Here is a 6,590-nt window from a genome sequence, read left to right on the forward strand (position 1 = left end):
CACTTGTTTGGACCGTCGGCATAACACTATTTAAACAAATCAAGAATGCATTGCATAAACAACCAAAATGTGAAAAAATGTGCATATGATGCATGCTTCAATATTAGTAGAGCGTCGTGGTTCAAAAACATTTGTAAAATACCACCAAATGATTAGGGTTCCGAAGTTTGAAACCTTAGATAAGGTAACCTAAGTACACACAGCCTTGCATGGCTGGCGGTCAGACCGACATAGAGGTGGCAGTCAGACCATCGGCCTGCAGAAGGTTTTGGCGCCTGAAGGTCAGACCGATGGTATGTTAGCGGTGCCCTAGTGGTTGTCTGACCGTGAGACCCTACCAACACCACTTTGCGAGGCCATCGGCGAAGGCTCTAGCAAAACCTTCGACCGCAAAGGGTACAAAAACGCTCTATGGGACTAGTGAGTGCTTCTAAAGTGATTTGGACAACATTCACCGAGCTAAACTCAAAAATACCCCATGGATAAGCCCTAGGCTAGGGTTAAGCTTGGTCTAAATGGAATAGGAATTGATTAGCGTAGGGAAGCCTTCTATTAGAGGAGATAACTCCAGGGAAGCTCTGATTTGAAGATCAGGCTCCAGGTTGTTTGGGGCTTGAGGTGGAAGAAACACACATAGAAACTCCCCCGGCGAAGAGGATGAAGGGGATGAGCTTGACAAAGCTTTTGGGGAGCTCGAGGAAGTTCCCTCTGTCGATCTCCGATCGTCATGGACGTCGAGGTGATCTCTCCCTTTCTCTTGGTGTGGGTGAAGGAGTGAGTAAGAGTGAGAGTGAGAGAGTTGGTCAATTTCTTTAAGTGGAGCCTCTGTGCTGTGGCGGTCAAACCACGGGATAGGTCGGTCAAACCGCGGGAAGCCCATGTGGTAAGCCTACGTGGCTGCTCCCTGGCAGTCAGACCGCGGGGAATCCCGGTTAGACCACGAGAGCGTTCTTATGCTGAAAACTTGATTCTACTCCCTTTTTCTATTCTTATTCTTCTCCAAGGCATTTAGAGTTTTCCTAAGGGGCTCTAAACTAATTTCAAGTATTTTTTAAACATGTTTAAACTCAAGTTATCAAATGAATACGCATAAACCTAATGTCATGATGATTGTGAATGCTTAATCACGTGATTAGCATTTTGAGACGTGACAACGAACATCGCTGAGAGGGAGAGCTAGGCCACGCAAGAGAGAAGAGGGGAGGTCACCCGAGAAGGATAAGAAGATTAGGCCCAATGAGAAAAAGGAAAAAGGTTTTGGGACAAATTCAAATGGAGTATTTGAATTTAGATTTGACTTTGGTATTTGGCACTAATTCAAATAGGGATATTTGAATTATGAAAAGGAACTAAACCTCTGAAATTGGAAGATGATTTGAATCCAAAAGATTTGAATTCAAATTGGATTCTAGTTGGAAGGAAACTAAGAATATATTTGAATTTGAGAGGCATTCAAATTTAAAACTCCACTCAAAGAACCATAAAAATAATAAACCAATGCATATGAATCAATTAATGCATGGTGAAGTTTAGAATTTAATCTAGTACACTTTGGAATACTTAGCCAAAATAATATATATGAATATATACATACAAATATATATATATATATATATATATATTCATATACAGATTTCCTTGATTTATGTGGTTTAAATAATTACAAAATTTTTAAATTGGAGTGAATTTTTCTATAATCTATATGCTAAAACTTGGGATGTTACAACAACCCCATCAACAGGGAGATGCCCTAGAGCGTGGGTACTATCTCGTCGCACGGGAGGTGGAACGTGTGAGTCTCGATATATCACCTATCGACAAGTGTCACGAGTAGGGCCCTGTCGTAGCTGAACCTAGTGGACACCTCCGAGCCCCCCACCAACGCATCCACATCAACTAGTCGACACAACGAAAATAGCCCAACAACACACAACCTGCAAGCACAATACAGTTAGCAAGCAATATGGAGAACAAGACATATGAAATGTTACATTCGAATGGTATAAACCTCGGGATCTAGTGTGCGTCAAGCCTCGTGAGCTCACCTAACGCACAGGGTTGTAATACTGGGAGCTCCTCAGCTTGCACGGCTATGAGGTATGAACGGTGCCTAATGTCCAACTACGTGTCAAGCAGATCCAGTTGAGCTATACATGCATGTTCACAACTTATTTACAGTTTGATAGGGTAAAACAAACACAGAGTAACAAGTAAGCATGCAGCATATAACATGACATAATAGAGGTGATTTAATCTTTTTTACTAATTCACTACTAAAAAATTGGAGCTAGATTTTAATCTATTTAGAGGTGATTTTAATATTTTTTTTCCTTAAATCACTACTAGAAATTTAGAGATCTAGGTAACAATGACATAATCAAAAAAGAAAAATTAATTATGTTTATCATGATGGTGAGTACTTTTAATGAACATGGCATTAACTAACAAGATTAACAAAATTGGTTTCACCAATTATGGACTTACCAATAATTAATTCTGAATTACCTAAACTTAAACATTTTTAAATAATTAAAGGTATTTTAGTACATTTATCATGGCTCCTAGTATTTTTAATATGTAGAGCACGATCATATAAAGCTAACAGAAATGGTTTCACAATTTTTGGAGCTATATTCATTTTTCTACACATTTTGCAAGCTTTCAGCTGATTTAATAGCATAACAATAAATCACTTTTGCATTTTCTGATTTAACCGAATATAAAAAAATAGCCCTAAAGTTGACCAGTTGGTCAGCCCACTGGCGCACGCGTGTGGCTGTGGCGGCCCTGAATGGAGCTGGCTGGTCGGCTCGGCTAGCCCTCGCCGGTAGTGAGTGACGGCCACATCGGCTTGACCGAGAGAACCTACAATGACACCGCAAGGCACGGAGGTGACCGGCGGCGAGCACGATGGTCATGACGGATTGGTCAGGCATGCCGACAGCTAAACGACAGCTCAAGTGGCCTAGATGAGACCACATACTGTACCTACACGGGCCGGCGAACACAATAGCGTGTTTCTTGGCCAACGGGCCCGATCGCAGCCAGGTTGACGGCGGAGAGCAAAGGCGGCGGCGGCTTGGCCACCGTGGAAAAGCACATCGGCGACGGGTTCAAAGGAAACCGGCACGCGCACTAGACTCAACGGGGGACGGGGAAGCTCACCACGGGGCTCAGTCACGGAGGAGGAGGTCTGAGGTGATGGCGCGACAGTGAGGTGGCGGAAAGGGGCGTCGACATTAGGGGGAGAAGAAGACGCCTTTTATGGAATGTAGAGTTATTAGTGTCGGCTCGTAATATGAACCGACACTGATATTCAGTATCAGTATCGGCTTATAGTTATCGGTCGACACTGAAGTATCAGTGCCGATTTTTTTAGAACCGGTACTGATATTAAGTATAAGTGCCAATTCAACTTGGCTCGATTGTTGATCAAGCATATAAAGTTATGAACTGGTATTGATACTTCATCAGTACCGATTTTATTCTAACCGGTACTGATGAGATGACACGGATGACTGTTTGCGGATACCAGGGCGTTGTCAACGAGCCGCCGTTCTCGTCCATGATCGCCCCGGGCAGCCCGTCCATCTTCCAGGACGGCCAGGGCTGAGGCTCTTGCTACCAGGTTCATGCAAACTATGAGACGACCATATCTTCAAAGTCACTTGTCTTGCACTAAGTAACTTACACCGTCGCCGCTGTTGGGGTAATAAATTGTGCAGGTGAAATGCACCGGGCACGCGTCGTGCTCCAGCAGCCCGGTGACCGTGGTCATCACCGACGAGTGCCCCGGCGGTGCGTGCCTGGGCGAGCCCGTGCACTTCGACCTGAGCGGGACGGCGTTCGGTGCCATGGCGAAACCCGGCCAGGCCGACCAGCTCCGCAGCGCCGGCCGCCTCAAGATCCAGTACACTCGGTAAGCTATTGTCGTACGTAGCGCGTGCGTGCCCTGCATCAGACATATCAAGTGTACTTTAATTATGTCACACGGTAATCACACGCATGTAAACGCTTTCGCTGCATTCCGCTGGGTTAGCTTGTCGATCTCCACACACGTTAGCACGTCGACAATGCGTGACGCATGCATACTCTAGTCTAGCCTTCCCTTCATGGTAGACTGACCGTCTCTTCTTGGCCTTGGCTTTTTGCGCCGTCCGTGACCGCGCGATGCGTACGTGCAGGGTGCCGTGCAACTGGCAAGGGATGGACATCGCCTTTGAAGGTGGACGCCGGCTCGAACGCGTACTACCTCGCGGTGCTCATCGAGTACGTACGAGTCCGGGGACGGCGACCTCTACGGGCCGTGGAGCTCATGCAGAGCGGCGCCGGCACGGCGTGGGCGTCGATGCAGCAGTCCTGGGGCGCGGTGTGGAGGTACAACTCCGGCCCCGCGCTTCAGGCGCCCTTCTCGATCCGCCTCACCGGCAGGACGCTCGTCGCCAACAACGTCATTCCCGCCGGATGGACGCCCGGCGGCACGTACCGCTCGGTCGTGAACTACTGATGAATACTCTAAAATAAATATGGGTAGATGCATTCGCGCGCGCCCACCGGTATGAAGGCGCGGCGCTAGCTTGGTTTATGTTTCAAGCTGTGCGTGCCATGCCGTGCGTGCTTAAACGCCATTAGTGTTGTGCAAATCCGCGCAGTCGGATCGCCGAAATGGCGTATTGTGACAGTTGGGTATGAATAAATGTTTCGGAGGCAGAAGATGGAGGAGTCGCACGCATCTATTTATCTTCGCGCGCCTTCTTATTGCAGTGGCTTGTTCAAAATTACTACACCATTTCTAGCACATGCATTTTGTGAGATTTCAACCTGTACCGAAACACGTACTACGAACTCCGTTCGATCCGATCCGAGAGTTTGCTTGCTTAGTTGCTTTCGCTTTAAGGCGTGTGCAAAGAAGTGCATGCCAAGAACGTGGAGTGGTCGCCACGCTCTACGTGCATCTTTCAAGGAAGAGTCCACAGGAGTCACAGCGCATCCCGTTGTCCGAGCCCGTTTCAATGCCAGCCGACCGCCAACCATCCTTCAGACCTTCACAGAAGCGGCGGAAAGTGCAGTTCGCGCGCGTCACTCGTGCACGCGGCGCATCGCGACGGACCCTCCTAGCAAGGCAGGGGACGGGACGTGGCGCGGCGGCAACCACCGCCGGTCCCCCATGCCGAGCTCCACGTGCCAAACGCCCGACGGCCGCTTCCACGCGCGCCTCGCCGAAGCGCCACCAGCCGTGAGGAACTCACGAAGCCGTTGCGGAAACAAAGCGTCTCCTCCGTTTCCTCGTAGCTAGCTCAACAAATTCCCGTCGTGTCGTCGGTCGCCCACGCGAATGCAAGCAGGACCACCGATCGGGGACGACGCGGGCGGCGTGCTTGCTCGCTTCTCTCCCCCGTACGTGTTTCGGTATTTGGTAAGCCTTGGCACGTTGCGTTACGGACGCCGTGATCGGTGCTACTACTGCTGCCCCACCAACGGAGCCAACTGATTCCTGCCCTCTGAGAGAGAGATGGGCTTCGACGGTGCGCGTGGCTTATTGTAGGCCCATCTCTATGCGGCAGAGTTGGGCTGGTTCTACCGGGTTTGAATGTTTCACGCTGTAGCCTGCTAGTGTTAGTCCCGGGATCGGCCCGAGGAGCCAGCCCCGTTCGGCAGTGATCAGGGCGTCCGGCTTTGTCGTTCCGAATTTACGGCCCAGTTATGTGAGGGGTTGCTGCGGAATTTATATATATATATTTTATTTTTTAATATTTTAATAATACACGGCTGCTTTAAAAAATCATAATCTAACTTACAGTCGCCCGTTCAATAGGCGAAAACAAGATCTCACTTATTGAATGAGCAAGATTGTGGGCTCCGATGGTAAGCAAATTAAATAATCGGAGAGAAAAAGATGTCGCCTGTTTAGCGGGAGAGAATGAGAGATCAAATTCTCGCTCCTTGAACGTACGAGATCTTCGTGACGTCTCTATCGCGTGGGCCCACACAAAAGGTCTCACCTGTTGAGGGGATGAGATCTTTTGGATATTTAAACCGGCGCGGCCGGCCCTACCGATGTCACAACCTTATTTGTTTCCCACTGAGCCGAGAGGGGAAGAGATGGGAGGGGAGGGAAGGGGAGTAAAAATTACACAGTGAAACTCTACTGGAGAAAAGAGGTACATTTTTCTTTGGTTTTTTCAAACCTGGTAGGATAGTCAGTAGTGTTAGGTTTTGACATAGGTTAGATGTTAGATTTAGAATTTTTTTACAAATCTAGTAGGATAGTCATTAGACGTAAGTTAGAATGTAGATCTAGTTTTAGAATTAGGATTTGGTATAGTTTAGCAATTAGATCTTGTTTATACGCATATTTTAGTGATTATATGTAATATTTAGACATATGTTAGGTATTAAATGTATGTTTTAGGTATAGTATAGTCATAACTGATGTGATAGATGTAGGATTTAGAGGTGTTTGATCTACGACCCGAGAATATTTTGTTGTAGTATAGATTACATATTTAGCTATGTTTGTAATGAATTTTTCATTGTAGATGTAGTTTTACATAATTATTTATGTTCTGTTGTAGTAATATTAGAGTTTT

General features: G+C 47.0%; 1 pseudogene; it reads left to right on the plus strand.

Moving 5' to 3' along the window:
* The first annotated feature begins 3,514 nt into the window (after window positions 1–3,514).
* Window positions 3,515–4,507, plus strand: LOC133918021 (putative expansin-B14; annotated as a pseudogene).
* Window positions 4,508–6,590: the final 2,083 nt, after the last annotated feature.

This window comes from Phragmites australis, chromosome 5, assembly GCF_958298935.1.
Source record: "Phragmites australis chromosome 5, lpPhrAust1.1, whole genome shotgun sequence".
Classification (NCBI taxonomy): Eukaryota; Viridiplantae; Streptophyta; class Magnoliopsida; order Poales; family Poaceae; genus Phragmites; species Phragmites australis.